Raw genomic sequence first — 17,588 nt, forward strand, 5'->3', positions numbered from 1 at the left:
CCCAGACCTTTGCGTGGGCACCAGCAGCTGTGGGAGATGTGCTAAGTCCTCTCTCTCCTCGAGCCTCAGTTTCCCTTTCTGTTTAAGGGGCTTGAGGCCAATGAGTTCTGACCCCTTTCCATTTCTCATAACCTAAGATCTAGGTGTTGCTGGGTACAGGTGGGGAGACAGCCTGGTCCTGGGGCAGGGATGGGGAAGAAGAGAGAGCAGGACAGAGGAAAGTGGACATTGAGGTCCCAGCTGGACAGCAACCTTCTTCCAGGAGTGGTTCCAAACCCTGCACCTGTTTGCTTTCCTTGAGTGTTGGTGTGTGGTTCAGTGTTGACATTTCTCATAAGGCCAAGGTCAGGTTCAGTCCATCACCCCTAACCCTACTTGGCCCCAAGTCAAGCAGGAGAGGTTGCTAATGGCACCCACATCTCCTGTCCCCCTTCTCAGCCTTCTGTTCCTGACCACCTGCACCTGGCCTCCCTATCATGTGGACTGAAGTTCGGGCCAGACTCCGGAGCCTGGCAGTGGACGTGGGGGACAGTCACCTTGGGGCAGGGATGACTCCTGCTTTGCACCTGTCTGTGCTGGTGCCCTACCTGGAATGCCTCTGCTGCTTCCCCCTCAGTCTGGCAGCCTTCTGGGCTCCCTGGTGAAAAGCTGGTCCCATGCCTGTCCCCGCCAAGCCTTAGAGCTTAGAGGCTGCTCCTGAGTGGGATGGCTGGGTAAGGAGAGTCCCCTCTGCCACCTTCACTTGGCTCAAAGCCTGGACATTGGGGTGTGCACAGGTTGGGAGGCCCCTTCCTAGATTCCTAGACATCTCCAGCTCTCCTAGCACCTGTGTTTGAGACTTAGCTCTCTCTAGCTGACAAACCCTCTGTAGGCCATACAAGACATCCATGTCTGTCTTCCCTCCTCCTGACTTGTTGGGCTGTCACATTCAGTCCCTGGAGGGTGTCTTGTTATTCTGTTAGGTCCACCAATTAGTCCCTTTCACCCATTTGGTCATTCATGGAGGCCTTCCAGGACATAGGGCGGCCAGGGGTGAGATGTACAGAGACAAAGAGGCAGAACACGAGCTCACATGCTTGAGTTTGGTGGTGTGAGCCTTGTAAGCAAGGCCTTCCACTGGGGATGGCGGCCACAGCAACCTGCGAGGCTCTTGCAGAGTCTCCAGGGAGGGCCTGAGTCCTGGACTCTTAAAAGAGGCCATGCTGCGGCTGAGTGTTGGAGGAAAAGCGGCGAGAGTTCCCCAGGCTGGGAGGAGGTGTGGAGAGAACCTTCTGCAAGAAGACAGTGGTCTGAGGGGATCACACACGGAGGCTGTCGGGGTTGTGAGAGCAGAAGCCCCTCTGGGGCTGGAAAAACTTGTAGCAGCTGGAGCCAAGGTACTAGGGTGGAGATGAGGTTGAGGACAAGGTGAGCCTCTGGTCATGGCAGACACCGGGTGTCCATCTGTAGCCTGTGGGAGCATCGGGATGTGAGGAGCTATGGCACCCATTCTAGGAAAGAGGAGGAGGTCAGTGAAGGTGGGCGATGGACAGGAAGTGGAGGAGTAGCTTTGCCAGGTCCTGGGTGGGTACAACCGACCCAGTGGTGAACATGGTGACATGGTGCCAGGGAGGAAGGGGGAGGCGAGGCTGACACCCTGCTCCTGGCTCAGGGGCTCATTGCTAAAGCCCTTCACCATTCTCCAGGATGGAGGAGAAGAGGAGCAGGTTGGGGGTGAATTCAGATGTGTACCTGCTGTTTCAAGCCCATGCCGCCAAGGAAGGGATGTCCAAGAAGTGTCTGGTGTAGAAATTTAGTAAGGGAGTTTCCCAGAAAAAATGACTTGGGTGTCATCAGCACTTCTCTGGTGGGGATGGCACGTGTCAAGGTCCGTGAATGAAGTGAGACAAAGAGAGGGCTTGCACGAGAGAGCTCAGGCAGACTGGCATTTAACAGGTGCCAGGAGAGGGGTGGGCAATGGTGCAGAGGAAAAGCCCCAGGGAATGGCGTGATGGAGGCCAAAAGAACTGTGAAGCAGGAGGCATTGTTTTCTCAAGGGCTGCCAAGATGAAGCCAGAGAAGACATGGCCTGACCACGGGAAGGGAGGCCGTAGGAAGCCTGGTGGACAGCAGAGAGGATGACAGCCACAGAGCTGACCACAAGTGGCAGGTGGCTCCGTCCTCTCCCGACTGGACAGTCTGAGCACAGCACTGGGCATTTGGTGATCAGGGGAACACACAGTCCTCAAAAAGTTTTCAAGAACAACTGGAGAAAAGATTTTGTTTTTATGGTGACTTGAGTGGCTCACTTCTACTTCTCTGCTCTGAAGTGAGTCAAAACCAGAAAAGTGATGGATTGGGAGTTTCCAGCTCTTTTCTGGATCTGGAAATTATGTCCTAACCTGGGAAAAATGTCAAGGCCTCTTTGGAAAGGCTTGGGTGAGTGCACCTCTTCTCTAGGGCTTTCCCACACTTCCAGCCTCCATGTTGCCTCCGGGCGGAGACCTAGGCACCGGGAGGCTCTGCCTCGCTGTGCTCTGGAAGCCAACTCCTCTCTTCAGGAGTGGCAGCTGGAAGTTCTGGCCAAGTCAGCAGCCATCACAGGGAAGGAGGACAGAAGTAGGAGTCCTGGGCTGTGACTCTATCCCAACGTGGTGTGGTGCAATCTCTCTGGACCTCAGTTTCCCCACCTGTAAAGCAGGGCTTCCAATATTTACATTCACAGGGGGTCTCCCAAGGGTGAGATGGGCTAATGGGATATAGAAAGTTCTCTCCATGTCAGTTTTCTTCATGCATTTCCTCACTCGTTCATGATGCAGGAAAAAGTGACAAACTGTCATGCCATGACTACCCAGTGTGGGCAGAAAAGTGCACAGGGTAGAAAAGTGGAAAGGCTTTGTAACAAGAGTGTGCTTTGACTGTTTTGTCCCTTCCCCCCACAGTCTGCAGGGGAAAGAGAAGTGGAGAACTGTAGGCTCAGAAGGCATCAGTCTCCCTGGTTGGGGGATGTCACCTGCCCTGGTCACTCTGTGGTCAGTAGACTGCTGAGTGGGATTCCGCCAACCTGGGAATTTCCTCTTCCCTCTGTTCTGGGGTGAGGTGTTTGTGAGGATCAGGATCAAGGGCTGCTTTCTGCTTTGTCTTCTTAATTCAGAGGCGGCCTTGCTCCTTATCTGGCAGCAACAGCGCAGGGGCCATTGACACGGGCAAAGGTCCCTGTCCTGAGAGGTATGTGAATGTGAGCGAGTCTCAGAGCAGATGCGGTAGTCTGCCATCAGCGCAGCTCAGAAGCTCCTGAATACGAAGACCTGGGTTCACCCCGGTGGGTGAACTTGGACAAGGATCTTATCCTTGGTGAGACTCAACTTACCCATTGCTCTCCCTGTGTGCCTGGTGAAGTAAGGAGGGGGCTGTGCAAGGAAGTCCTCCTCCTCCCATTCCACCAACCTTGACTTAGGTGGGTCAGGTCCAGCAGGTGCGCTAGCTGCCATGCTGCTCACCCACCCCTCCATGACTGAGCGCCAGCCTACTGGTGCCAGGAAGGGTGTCTGCCATAGATACCTCTTCTGGCGTGTTGGTAAAGCCAGGCAGTGCTGGTGTAGAGGAGAGGGGTGGATGGTACCCTTCCTTCCTCTCAGAAGGTCTTGGGGATTTAGCATGTTGTAACTTCCTCATGCCAGTCACGATGCCCGGGCTGGGCTCCTCTGCCTCCGAGCCTGGCTGGGGAATGGACACCAGCACCCAGCACGCCACCCACCGTCCTTCTTGTCTCTGAAGACAAGCACTCCAGCGCGATGCACCACGGGGCTTTGTCACTCATCAGAGAACGTGGACACACCAGGCAACAGCAGAACAGCAAACAGAGAAGGGTAAAGTTCCCAGAAGGCCACACGTCTCCATCTTCTCAGGCCCTGACACACGGAGGCCTTCCTGGACTCATCTTTGAGTCAGGCTAGGCCAAAAGCTGGTGACTATGAGATGCTGTCATTGCTCCTGTGTTTTCAGGGGAATCCACCTGTGCGGGCTCCCCTTGCTCGCTCGGCCCCAGGCTCTTTGTCCCAGCTGGACTGTGGCCCTCTGGAGGGAAGAGGAGGATGTTCTCTTGCCTCCTGCGTCCTTCGGGTTGTCACAGCTGGGTGCAGAGGAGGACGGACATAGGGAACCTTGGTCTAGGAATGAGGAGTGACTGCTGGCTCTTGGGCTCAGTGTCCCCCAAGCAGCAGTATCTGTGGGCTCCACGTGGCCACCCATGTGCTGGTCACCTTGTGGGCTCCTTCCCACTCTGTTTCTTCTGAAAGTCCATGTGGGGTTTTCTGTGACCTACCTACTCAGGGGACAACTATGGATGTGTGTTCCTAAGTATCCTTCCTGGGGTCTGAGTGCTCACAGAGTGGTTGGCTGTGATGATTTGTGATTTCTAGTTCTGACTCACCTACGGTTCGAAGTCATCCCTGGGCAAATAGTTTGCAAGACCCTATCTTGAAAATACCCAACACAAAAAAAAGGGCTGGCAGAGTGGCTCAAGCATGAGGCCCTGAGTTCAAGCCTCAGTACCACCAAAAAAAAAAATGCTATAGTGAGTTGAATATAATACAAAAAACTAAAAGAACAACATAAATATCTCTTCAGAGGAATGACTTACCATAGTAGGAAATGTAGTATTATTAATGGTAATTACTACTACTGCCAAATGTATTATGGGGCTTTGTAGTAGTTGTTAAAAGGGGGCAATTTAATAAATGAAAAAAAGTAGGGATGGAGAAGATATAAATCCATTTATGTAAGTTTGAAAAAGCTTAGGCGTATATATCTTAAAAGAGGCCCTGGAGTTTCCCAGCAGGATGCACAGAAACTTGTCACAGGGTTGCCGGCACATTGCTGCACATTGGCTCTCTGAACCCCACTTTCCTCATCCAGACATTGCCCCGTAACCCAATTTCCTAGGACACTGGGAAGCTCCCCTGGGGCTCCTGAGAACACAGTCCTTGGTCAGCGTGGAGCCATGGGGAGAAGAGTTAGTGGTGATTGCTGGCAACCCACCCCACTGGGGGGACAGAAGAGCTCCTTGGGAATCGGCATACCTTGGCCCAGTGCTCTCTACTTGTGTGATCAGAGGCGAGTTGTGTCGGATCCTCAGCTTTTCACAATGGCCTTTTTTTGGGCAGTCCTGGGGTTTGAACTCAGGGCCTCACGCATGCTAGGCGGGTGTCTACCACTTGAGCTATGCCCTCAGATCTTTTGCTTTAGTTTATTTTTTGGACAGAGTCTTGAATTTTTTCCCCCCAGGCTGACCTCAGACTGCAATCCTCCTGTCTCTGCTTCCTGAATAGCTGGGATTACAGCGAAGCCCCTCATGCACCCCTGGATCAGGGCAAGGGTTGAGGTCCTCCAGAGCTCTGAAATCGCACTCTAGGACTCTGTCAGCTGATGGTGCAGTGACAGGCGCTTCCCATGGGCCCAGACCTCAGGCCGCCCTGGGACCTGGAGGCTTCCCGGTTTGTGCTTCTGCTGGGCCCTCGCTGACCCTGCTGAGCATGGAGGGCTTCTCCTGGGAGGCCGGGGGAGGCTGCTCCCATCACCAGGCTCCTCACACTCTCCCAGCTGCTGGATTGCACTCCAAATCAATTTGCTCAAAGCCAATTTGCCAAATGATCAATTCGCTGAATGTCTAATTTACCACAGACTGAGGATTCATTTTTGGGAATTTCAGTTTCCCTGTGGCTTTGCACGGAAGTTGGCAGCAGAATTCTGCACAAGTGTCAAATTTCAGACACTGAGGCTGGTTCCAGCACTCCATATTTCAGAGAAAGCACAGTCACACCCACCCCGGTCCGCCCACGTCACCTCTGCTCTGCTTGCTTGGTGGATTTTCTAGTGGTCTTCTCTGTTCGTTTGCAGACTTGGCCCCATGTCTGCCCTTCAACATTGGCAGTGATAGATCCTTGAAGGGTGGAGGCTTGGGCCCTTCCCTGAGGGGTCAGGACCTTGGGGGGGGGCAGTCAAAAGAATGGGCTTGTGTTCCAGGACTCGCTTATCATGCTAACTTCAGTCCTGATGGACAATGAAGAAGTGAACATCTCTTGATGTAGAGCTATGTCAGTTCAGCCTTCTGCGACTGCAACAAAATACCTGAGTTAGTCAACTCATAAGGAGAAAGGTTCAGTTCAGCTCATGGTTCCAAAGGTTAGTCCACAGCTAGCTGGTCCTATTGCATCGGGTCTGTCATGAGACAGAATATCAGGCCAGGAGCGTATGGTAGAGTTAGCTGCTCACCTCACAGTGTCCAGGAGTAAGAGAGACTGGAGGCTCATAAACCCCTTTGAGGGCACGTCCCCAGGGACCTAGCTTCCTCCCCTTAGGTCCCATCACCTCCCAGCAGCACCATGGCCTGGGAACCAACCTTTTAAAACAGGGGCCTCTGGGGGACACTTATGGTTTGATATGAAATGTGCCCCAGGCTTGTGTGTCGAAGGCGTGTCCTCGGTGCAGTGTTCAGAGGTCGGGCTGTGAGGAAGCAAGTAGGCCAGTGAGTCTGTTGATGGATTCATGATGGAAACGGCTATCAGGGGGTAGAAGCTGCAGAAGGTGGGGTCTGATAGGGGGGAGTGGCTGCTGGGGGCAGGCCTTGTATCTTGGCCCTGCCCCTCTCTCTCTCTCTCTCTCTCTCTCTGCCCCCCACCAGCCACCACAAGGTGAGCACCCTCCTGTGCCCCACAGGCCTTCCGCCATGACTTCTGCCAGCTGACCATGGACTGACACTAAGCCAGAAGAACTCCTTCTTCCTTCCCGTTGGTTTTCTCAGGTATTTTGTCACAATGGCAGAAAGGTGACTGACACAAAGAGCTCAACTTTTATTTATGTGCTGAAACTTACTTCAGAAACATCTTACCGCCTACACATATCTCTATAAAATTTGTACTCACTCAAAAGCCAGCAGTTTAAGATCTTGAGTTATGGGGCAAATCTGTTGTCTCAACACTGGATTTCCTGTAAGTATTATTTATTGATCTTTCTTCACCTCCCTGCACCTGTACCTGGATCTATGGCAGGCAACTCAAAAAAGCTGATGAAGCCCCAATGTTTTCGTATGCATTGGGGTATGGGATACCTTTTTGTCAGGATTTTCCTTCTTTGCAGCCTCACCTGCACCTGCACCTGTTCTCATTCTCACCCTTCCGAAGTCAGTCCATCTTCCTTGTCACCTTTCACAGGCCGCTGCACCATCTTGCTGCAGGATGACCTCTGGGCCAGACAATTCATTGCACTGTCCCTCTATGTCTTCATCCTACCCTCCTGTGGGTACAGAAAGAGCCTTTGGGCAGACGAAAGCCATGCCATGCCATGCCACTCTCAGGGTGGTGGAGGTGGGTGCAAATCATGGCTTCAACTGCAGGCGACAAGAGGAAGTCTGGCGTGTGCTATCCTTTGGGAGAGAGGTGATGTGGGCCAGGAAAATAAATCACCAAGGTCAAACTCAAGAGCAGAGAGCTTCCCCTTTGCTAAAACTCCACGTGGGCTCCCTCCTACCCACACTAGATTCTTTCTGGTTGGGAGGCCCTGCTGTCACAACCTCATCACAGCCACCTCAATACCAGCTCCGACCACACATCCCAGTATTTCTGCAATGGTCCGTGCTCTTTCCTGCCTCAGGACCTTTGCCCAGGCTGCTTCTGTTTTCCAATCTCCCTGTTAAAAACCCTGTCTAGGTCTTAACTACAACATGGCTTTTTCTGTGAGCTTCCCAGGCCCCTCCCATAGGTAAGCCACCTTGGACAAGGGTTCTGTCTTTGCACCTGCCATTTATTCTTCACAGTGTCCACAAAAGCAGCAGTAAATTCACTGTTGAATGATTTGGTTAATATTTGCCCTTGACTGGTCTCTAATAACTCTGATGTCAGAGGCTGTGCTCATCTTGCTCCCTACCACATCTGGGCATTTAGCACGGTGGTGCCCGGCCCCTGGCAGCACTCAGTAAACATTCGTTGAATGAGTGAGTGAGAGAAGTTGGTTGAGGGTCGATTTTGGTGCAGCAGAATGGGGGATGGGTGCATGTCAGACCATCCTCTTTGTCATTCTAGCAATTAGACAGGGGCCTTGGGGCCGGACTGGGGCCTCCTGCCTGCCTGGGGCAGTGCGGGCAGATGTGCCCTGCACAGGCACCAGCTTGAGGATCTGGGGGCTGCCTGGGGTGTGGTTGGATTGATGAAGTTATAAGTGGGGATGCCAGAAGTACCATCTCCTCTCCTCCCCTCCCCTCCCCTTCTCTCCTTCCTCGTCTTCCATTTCTTCCTCCTTCTCCTTCTCCTTCTCCTCCTCCATCTCCTTCTCCTCCCATGCACAGAGGCAAGGCCACGTGAGGACAGAGGGAAGGGATCCTGTACAAGCCAGAACCCTCCCATAAACAGAAGCGAAGAAGCAGGACCTCGATCTTGGCCTTGCAGTCTCCAGACTGAGAAACGAGCACTGTTTGCTGAAGCCTCCACCCCAGTCTGTGGTACTTTGCCTCCATAGGCCCCAGCTGTCTAAAACAGGAAGCCTGCTCCCCGAAGTCACCCCCTCATTCTAGGGGTGTCTGCCTTGGAGGCCAGGCTGGAGGAGGAGCGGGAGGTTCTTCGCAGGGCAGAGCTGGGGCAGCAAGTGGCAGAGGCCTCCCTAGGTGAGGGGAGGGGGGTACACACTTGCTGACTGCTTGTCCCCAGCCTCCCACGGGCCCCTCTCTGGGAGACATGGAACCCAGCCCCAAATGCCTGACTGCCTCATTAGAGCCCTGTGGGGTGGAAAACAGAGCGGTGCTCATTCAAGAAAAAGCCAATGTTCCTCCTGCTTTTGGTGGGGGAGTTACTTATTGTCCCCTGCACCCCTTTCCCTTCCCTCAGTGTCCTGGAGGTCCTGGCTTTGCATGGTCAGCCAGGAACCTTTGCTAGGAAAGCACTTCCCAGCTCAGCATTCCGAGAGAGCTGACTTTGCTCCTGGCCACCAGCTGGCCTCTCCTCTCCTCCTCGTACTCAAAAACAGCTTCAGCTCAGTGGGGATCCTCGCACCCGAGCAGGCAAGACCCTCTGACCTGGTTCCACCCAGCCTCCCTCACACACAGGACAGGTATCTTACCCTGTCCTGTCCCACAACCAACCATCCTTTCCTTCTCTCCTCTCATCTGCACTGACAGTCGAGTGAGCCTGTCCCATGGAGAGCCAATAGGAGTTGGGTGGAGGGAGAAGTGGTGGGGAACAGTCAGGGAAGCCTTCCTGGAGGAGGAGGGGTCCTGGGCTGGGTTTTAACCAGTGCGAAATACCAAGGGTTTGGGGTTTGGCAAAGCATGAGCAGGAAGGATAAGCTACAGGGTTGAGCGCTTGGGATGAGTATGGTAGCCCAACTGATGCCTGGGGAAGCTGGGAGAGGACGGCAGGGGTGTGTGTGTGTGTGTGTGTAACTGGAGGCGCTGGCTAGGAGAAGGTTGGGAGGTCAATAGCCGGGAATTTTCCTTTGCCACAGAACCCAGTGGTCTCCAGTGGTCTCTGGCTGTGGTCATTTCGGGTAAAGGAAGGAAGTCACGGTGAGTTTTAAACCACAGTGGGCTCGAACCACAGTGAGGGCAACTAATCACGGACCGTGATCGTCCGAACACGGGGAGACATTGGGCCTGAGAATAATGGGACAGGGCCCTCTGGTGTCTTCCTCCAGTCAGCTGTAGCGGTGGCAGAGCCCCAGGGGGACCAGACCGAGGCCTCATCTGTGAAGCAGGACGCCTCTCCTGCGGGACCAGCATGGAATAAAATGCACCTGTGTGTGTGGTGGCTGGCGGACACCGAGAGCTGCCACCTGTTGTGAGGACACAGCACCATGTGACCTCCCTGAGACTCATGTTCAAACAGAGGCCTTGGCAGGAGCACAGCCCTCTTCTGTGCCTGCAGGTAGAGCTGCTGGCCTGGCCATGCAACATGCCAGGGTCGCCAGGAGGCCAGGACACACGTCACTTACCACGCCTGACGATGCACAGACGTGAACGTCGAACCCTCGGCAGGGCTGGGTTTCTGGGCCTGACCCCTTCTCCCCTTACAGCTTGGGAGTGGCCTGGGTTCCTGTGTCTGTGTTGTCCCCAGGCCCTCAGGGGACAGGCTGTGGATCTGTGCCACGGGCTCCCTGTGCCCCGCCTGGCCCGTGTAAATATTTCACAGGGTCTGAGTGCACGGCGCTCACCTTACAGCTAGAGGCTCGGGGACGCGGGTCCTGAAGAGGTGGAACTTGAAGCCAGGGTCTCTGCCTGCTGCCCTGTGGAGCCCGCATCGTCACAGCTGTCCTCCACCCAAATTCTTCCCTTGCCACTCGCTTATCTGGACCCCCGCATATCCTCATCCTCAGCGTCAGTGACACGCAAGGTCCATCCAGCTCTCGACTGCCACCTTGACCTGGTGGAAGCCCCTGGGCTCTGCTCTCACTTATCATCTGGGGAGGGACTGCGCTTCCTTCCTACCATTCAGATTTCCTCGCTTCTCCTCCCCTCCCGTCCCCTGTCCCCTTCCGTCCCCTCTCCTGTCTTTTACAGGGAATCGATGTCTATCCTTAAAAGAACACACATCACAGCCTTCCTGGCAGCAGGGAAGTTGCTGCTATGCCTTCCAGGAAATTGAAAAGGAGTTAATCTTTTTTCTCTTTGCATTTTGTTCTTTGCATCCCTCATTTATATTGCCTGGAGCCTGGATGTGATAGTTGGAGCTCCGGCACCTATTTTGGGGCCTACATGTAAAGTACATTAGAGCAGATACACTGCAAGAGCCTGGGCCCCTGGGTACTTGTGGGGCCTCCCTCCAGCCCTGGACTGCCCACTTCTGGATACGTGAGGAGACAAACCTCCATGTGTTTTCTTTGCCATCCTCGTGCTTCTGTAACGGTTGGGCCAAACCCAGCTTCAAATGACAGGCCTTCTCTGTGGCTGTCACTATAGTGTGTATAATGACTTACAGAGCTGTCTGCTGGCTGCGTCGGCAGACTGCTCTCTGAAGAGAGCCGGTTTACTCCTGTCCCCAGAAACCAAAATAGTGCCTGGCACTGTTGTGTCATAACAGCTTAGTGAAGTTTTTTGTGTGTATGTGTGGTACTGGAGTTTGAACTCAGAGGCTCCACCACTTGAAGGGGAGGAGGTGGCTCCACCAATCCATTTTGCTTTGGTTATTTTGGAGATGGGTCTCTAGAACTATTTGCCCAGGCTGGCCTCGAACCACAATCCTTCTGATCTCAGTTTCTCAAGTAGCGAGGATTACAGGTGTGAGCCACCGTGCCTGGCTTAGTGACTCTTTTTGAGTGAGTGAATGAATAAGCATGTCCCGTGAGTTCTTGGTGTCTGGCGGGGATCCTAGGGGTCATTTGAAGAAAGAGTGTCCTGGAGGTGACTTTGTAATAACCACCAGAAGCACTTCAGCTGCTCGCTGCCGGTGATGACGTTCGTGCCCAGTGAGTTGGTTCCTCAATGTTATAATTTAAAAACAGAATTTTAATTTTTGTCCACTCTGAAAGTCTCTGAGGGGACTCTGCTGCCATCTCGCTGCCTTTAGTAGCTACTTAAAAATGCATCATGAAAAACACACAGGAAATCCAGCCTTTCCATCTTCATCTTCCTCAGTGACTTTTTTTCTCAATTAGGCTCAGATAAAAATTTGTATCTTTTCCTCCCTTCAGGATCATAACACGAAGTTCCCGTTCAGGAAAAGTTGGACTAGACTGCAATTTTTGGTAGCTGGACCGTGCAACCTGTTTTCCCTAAGAGGAACTCTTTGACCTGCCTGCTGTTGTGCACTTTCAGTTAGGATGGTGCTGTGCCGAACCTCTCTGAGTCCAAGCCTTCCGGGTATAGGATTGCTGCTTGCATGGACTCACAGTCGTGGAGTTGTTATCGAGGGAGATAAACATGCCAGTGTCTCTTTGCAAAGCATGATGAAGGGAGTCTTAAGGGAAAGAGTGACTTCCTTTCCCTTGGGTTTGGGTCCCCAGCTGTAACTGGGAGGGTCCGATTACAGGGCCCCAGCCCCTTATGAATTTGAGGTTGTGTTGATGGCTGAGGAATGAGGTCTCTAACCCCCCCCAGGGCATGGGTCACGGGTGACCTGAACATGTCAGCTTCTACTTTCAGCACTGCCCCCTTACCCCGAGGAGCTGGCCCTGGTCACATGGAAGTGGCTCATTAGAGCCTCCAGGCTCTCTCTCTCTCTCTCTCTCTCTCTCTCTCTCTCTCTCTCCTCTCTCCTCTCTCCTCTGTCCTTCCAAGGCATCCTCCCCCAACTCCCACTGTGCTCTTTCCCAACCTCCACCTCTCCAGAGGGGAAGGTTTCATCTCCATCCTGAATCCGAGGACCATCTCCCGGAAGACCGGGATCCACCTTTGCAAGCACAGATGGCAGGAAGGGCCACCTGTGCACAGAACATCAGACCCACTGCAGGCCACTGAGGACCCGAGGGCAGCGCAGGGAGGCTGCTGCTCCTGAAAACAGCTGGAAATGGCAGTGGGGCTCCACTTGAAGCTTCTCAGCCCTCCTTCCACAGATCAGATTGTACAGTCGTCTCTCTACCAGCCCCAAATCCATGGGCTTATCTGGGATGCGGCAGGTGCTCAGTACCTGCGCTAAGTAAGCAAGGGAAGGAAACTACTAACGTGATAGGAAGAAGGTGGCAGGGGACGTTGTGACTGTGGTGGAGCCCTGGAGTGCCCCTTCATCTCTGGCAAGGCAGCATAAAGGGTTCTGGAAGTCAGGACTGGGTGTGCAGGTCGCAGGGACCCAGCACTGGTGTCTGGGGAATGAGCTTCCCTATCTGTACCCCGGCAAGGGTGCTGGAGGGCCAGGGGTGAGAGGGAAGCAGGTCAGAGAGAGCCTAGGAGCCCTGAGGGTTCCTTTGTCCACCCACTGAACAGGAGCTCATGAATTCACACTCCAGCCAAGGTTGGGAGAGAGTGCTGGCTGGGCTGTGTTCTGTGTTAGGAGCGCTCTGCCCCTGCAAAGGACACGGTGCTTTGGGACACGTCAGTCCATGGGGAGGCAGTGTACGTGGTGAGTGGTGGCATGGCCAGAGCATCCAGGCAGGAGTCTCATTGAGCTACAGGGACCTGGCCCTCGAAGGGGTCTGGCTGGCTTGTCAGTGGGCCCATGGGCACCTGTGGAGCTGGAAAGGTGGAGGCACTCTGAGTGGTGTGACATGAGCCTGGGTGGTGCTGCTTACAGGTGGGGAAGTGGCAGGTGAAGTCAAACAGCAAGCTCCAACCTAATGTGCAGGGTGGGATCAAGTCTGTGTGAAAATACTGCCTGCGGAAGATAACATGGACAAAAGAGAAGGATGGCTGGTGGCACCAGGAGTGAGTGACTGGAAAGGTCTCACCTTGTGAGCAGTTAGGATCTCATCACTGTACGAACACTCCATCCCATCATGGGGGTGGAGATGTTCCTTGAGACTTCTTTCTGCCCTCTAGGTCCTCTTCCCTGCCTGTGCCACAAAGAGTGACTGGGCTTCTCCAGGGGTCCTGCTCACCTTCCCACTTCTTTGGGGGATTATCTGGGAGTTGTTTCCCTCAGCGGGCAGCAGTGAGCCAATCGTCCTCCACAGGGCACAAAGTGAAAGCTGGCTTGTGTTGACACTTCTCTTTTCAATGGGGTTGTTGGTGTAATTGGTGACCTCTAGCTGTATTAGGGCCGGCAGCAAATCAAAATTGCTCCTTGACTGTGCCAGCAAAACAGGAAAGCCGACTTACACTTGCTCTGTGGACTTCCAAAGCTTTTGTTTTGGTTTTCAACATATCTGTGCTGGGGTTAGGCTACAGTTTGATGGATGTTTGTTGAATGACTAATTATTGACCGATAGACTAACAGCCTCTGTTGAAGTAGGCTGAGCAAACAAAACACTGAGTGGGACGTGGTGTCTAGGTGTCTAGGTTACACACTGTATCAGCTTCGGACCGGGATCATGGGGCACACTGGCGGCTACTAGGATAAGACACTTGAGGGGAAGTGTTAAAAAATGGAAGACCAGGAGAGGAAGGACTCGGGTTAGACCTTAAGGTGGAGGAGCAGAAGGGCTGAGACACTCTGTGCTGAAAAGTGCAGTTTGGAATACAGGTGAGGTTGCACAGGTGTGTAGGTCAGTAACAATTAGGTTGTAGGAAACAATTAGTGTAACCTCAGCTCTTAGTATAATGACAACAAGGAATTTGCTGGAAGGTTTTGAGTAATCTCACTGAACTCAGAGGCAGATGACAGCCAGTCCCTCCGAGAAGCTCCAGGAGAAAATACGAGAACCACATCAGAGACACAGCAGTTCTCTGTGCTTCCTGGCCCACCTGAGGGCCTTTCATCTCAGCCTCTCTCAAAATATTCCATTCTCTGCAGAATGCCTTTCTCTCTTTTGCGTTTTCTAGGTCCAAAAATGTTCACCTCAACCTGGACTCGACTCTCGAGTCAAATCCAAATTCCAGGAAGAGAGAATCTGATTGGCCAGTGGCCAGCCGATGGGCACCACTCACTGCCCACCTGTGGTAGTCACTTTTCTACTCCCTTGGTAATCAGTGTATAAAGAGAAAAGCTTGCTTGGGTCACAGTTTTGGAGTTTCAGTGCATGACCGGCTGGCCCTGTCTGCTCTGGGCCTGTGCTGAGGTAACTCACCATGGCAGAAGGGTGTAGTAGAGCAAAACCACTTACCTCCGGGCCATGAGGACAAAGATAGGAAGAGGAAGGAATAGCGGGTCACTGCACCCTTCAAGGGCACACCCCCAATGACCTAAAGACCTCCCACTAGGCCCCACCTCCTAAAGGCTCCACTACCTCCTAGTAACACCGCCCTGGGGAGCAAGTCTTTAACACATGGGCTTTTGAGGGACACCTCGGAGCCAAACTATGGCAACCTCTCTGTTCCTACAGCTGTGGCCAGGGAGAGGCACATAGCCTCAGGGGTCATGTGGGTGGGAGGGTGTTTATCAGGGAAGGGAGCACCGAGCAGCAGGCAGACACCTTGGCTAATGTGTCTGCTGTGGGGAAAACTGAGATGGCTTTGTTGTTGGATAGGATAGTCAACCGCACGTGGAAAATGCCCACCAGGTACTTTTAAACCAAAGGGCTTCTGCAGCTTGGAGCCCAGGGTGTCACACAATCGTGGATGACTGAGGCCCCCCTCACTTTCCAGGTCTTTGGAGGGAGCAGTAAGTAGAAAGTGTTAATGCCAATTTTAGCAAATGACCATTTTGGTGCTCCCAGGCCACCAGGGCTGGCGAGAGCTCAGTTTCAGAATCCCCCATTGAAGATTCTGGGAACTTGTTTAATATTGACCTAGACACATGCCACGGGTCCATGTGCAAATGCACAGCTAAGCAAGCTCGCGTTTGCTTCCCCGTGGGCGAGGAAAAGCTTGCCTCAGTCACTCCGTGTGGATGCCGTGTCTCTGGACGTGCTTGCCTCGTCTTGCTGCTGGGTGGCTGGGTGCGGTGGGGCAGGTTGTGTAGTGCATCATGAGGTGGCCGTACTCAGGACTGTCCTGAGAACCTTCCTGAGCCTCTAACCCACGTGGGCTTCAAGGTTGGTTTGTGCACCTCTGGGCTCTCCTTCTGGATTGTGAGCTCAGCGATGCAAGAGATGAGCCCTCCTCTTCTATTGCCGGGGGCCTCTCACAGGCCTGGCCACTGGTTGCCCTCCCCTGTCCTCTACCTCTCTGAGGAGGCTCTCAGGAAGTCCCTGCCGTCCATCCTTACCCCCAGATTGAGCAGAGGTCACTGCAGTCCCTCTCTTGGGACTACCTTTTAGGGCAAAGGTAGTTTGCAAAAGGGACCTCGGCCCAGCTGCCAGGGAGAGTGCTTTCCTGAGAGGTGGGCTGCTGTTAGATTTGAACACACAACAGCGGCTCCTCTCCTCCATGGCAGAGCAAGCCCACAGTGGAGCTAAACAGAGTGCTAACCAGGTCGCCATGGCGGCTGGGCCAGCTGACCCACAGCCTCAGCCTCTAAGCTCACAGTTGTCAGCAGTGCAGCATGGGCTCCTGTGGGCCCTCACCTGCCTGGGCTTGGTTGATGGATGGATTCACCATGTCTGCTCAGCCAGGGGAGCCAGTGAGCACTGGTCCCTGCAGATCCCAAGCACAGGGTTGGCCCAGTAACCCAGGGCATCCTCACCATCATTTCCCACTGGGCCCCCCGCCACAGGCCTCCCCAAGTAACCTTTGCAGTCACTCCAACCTCCCTGGAGTGTTGACTTAGCCAGAGCACATGCTCTCTGTCTGCCCTTGTTGTGTTTGCTGAGTGAAGGAGCCGGTGTTAGGTCCGCTCGGCTGGAGCACAGGGGCTCCTCTGTCTTTACAGGAGTGTCCCTGGTCCCTCAGCTGGGGTGTGGTGGGGGCGGGGATGAGGGAGGCGCAGCTTCCTGCTCTGCTGCTGGTTATCTCAGGCTGTTCTAATGCTGCTCAAACAATACTGCGAATAACCTCTGCTCAATAGCACCAGTGTTAGGCAGCAGAGTCAATATTGGCTGAGCAAACATGGCAAATAAGGAGTTGCTATTTGCGTAGCTATGAGTACTTGTGTGCGTTGCTGACAGGGCCCTTGGAGGTGATGGGAAGGAGGAGGTGTCTGGAGGGGGAGTCTCCTGGGAGAGGGCTGCACTGGGGCTTCTGCTTCAGCAGCAGCAGCAATAGCAGCAGGGCTGAGAACTATTTGATGTGGGACGTCCTCTGCATTGTGGGATGTTTATTGGCATTCCTGCCCTCAGCCCCTAGAAACTTTTTCAATGTCTAGAAGCAGCCCAAAATGTCTGTAACATTCCCCTGAGGGAGGAAAGATCAAAATCTCCCCTTGCTCAGGCCAGCCTGAGGAACCACCGGGAGAAGAGAGAAGGGTCTCCCTCCCCTGCCTCCTGGACCTTATTCTCCAGTGTGGACCCTTGTGTCTCCTGAGTGCCAGGACAGCAGCCTCATAAAGGAGCAAATGCAATGTAGAAATGTCTTTTCATCCCAGGGCCTTCCAGTTGTTGGCTGGTGTCTGTGACCACCTTCTTGCCCGGGCCCTGGCTTGGAAACCACTCCTCTTCTCCACCTTGGAGAAGGTGCTGAAACCTAAGGTCATCTCCATCTGTCTGTATCTGTAGAATTTCTGGCATGTTTGACTCTGCCCAGTGACCTTCTCAGCCAGACGTATTTCTGTTTATATCTGTCCCTGGCTCTACTTCCTCACTTTTGCCACCAGAGATTGACCTGTGTCTTCTTGACTCCTGCAACCAGCCAAGACTGGGCCCTGTGGGGTGGGGGCAGGTGGGAAGTAGGGTATGACAGCCAACGGGGCTCCCTGGGGACAGGCTGTGATGCCTTGTTTCTCCACTGAGCTTTTCTGGGTCACATCCAGGTTCATCTTTGGTCCTCAGTGGAGAGGAGAGAATTTGTTTATAGCCCAGGGAAGGCACAGTGGCTCGGTGCTGGCTGCTGGGCCTTCAGCCAGAGCAGGACGTCGCCTAGAGCCTGCACCCACAAACGGTAGTCACATCCTAGCTCAGGAGCCAATATTCCCAGGCTGGGAGGGTCAGGAAAGAAGAGAGCAACATGCCCCGTGGGCGCTGCTCTCTTCCTGAACGTGGATTCATTTGTTTTTGGGGGGCAG

This window comes from Castor canadensis, chromosome 19 (assembly GCF_047511655.1).
Source record: "Castor canadensis chromosome 19, mCasCan1.hap1v2, whole genome shotgun sequence".
NCBI classification, from domain to species: domain Eukaryota; kingdom Metazoa; phylum Chordata; class Mammalia; order Rodentia; family Castoridae; genus Castor; species Castor canadensis.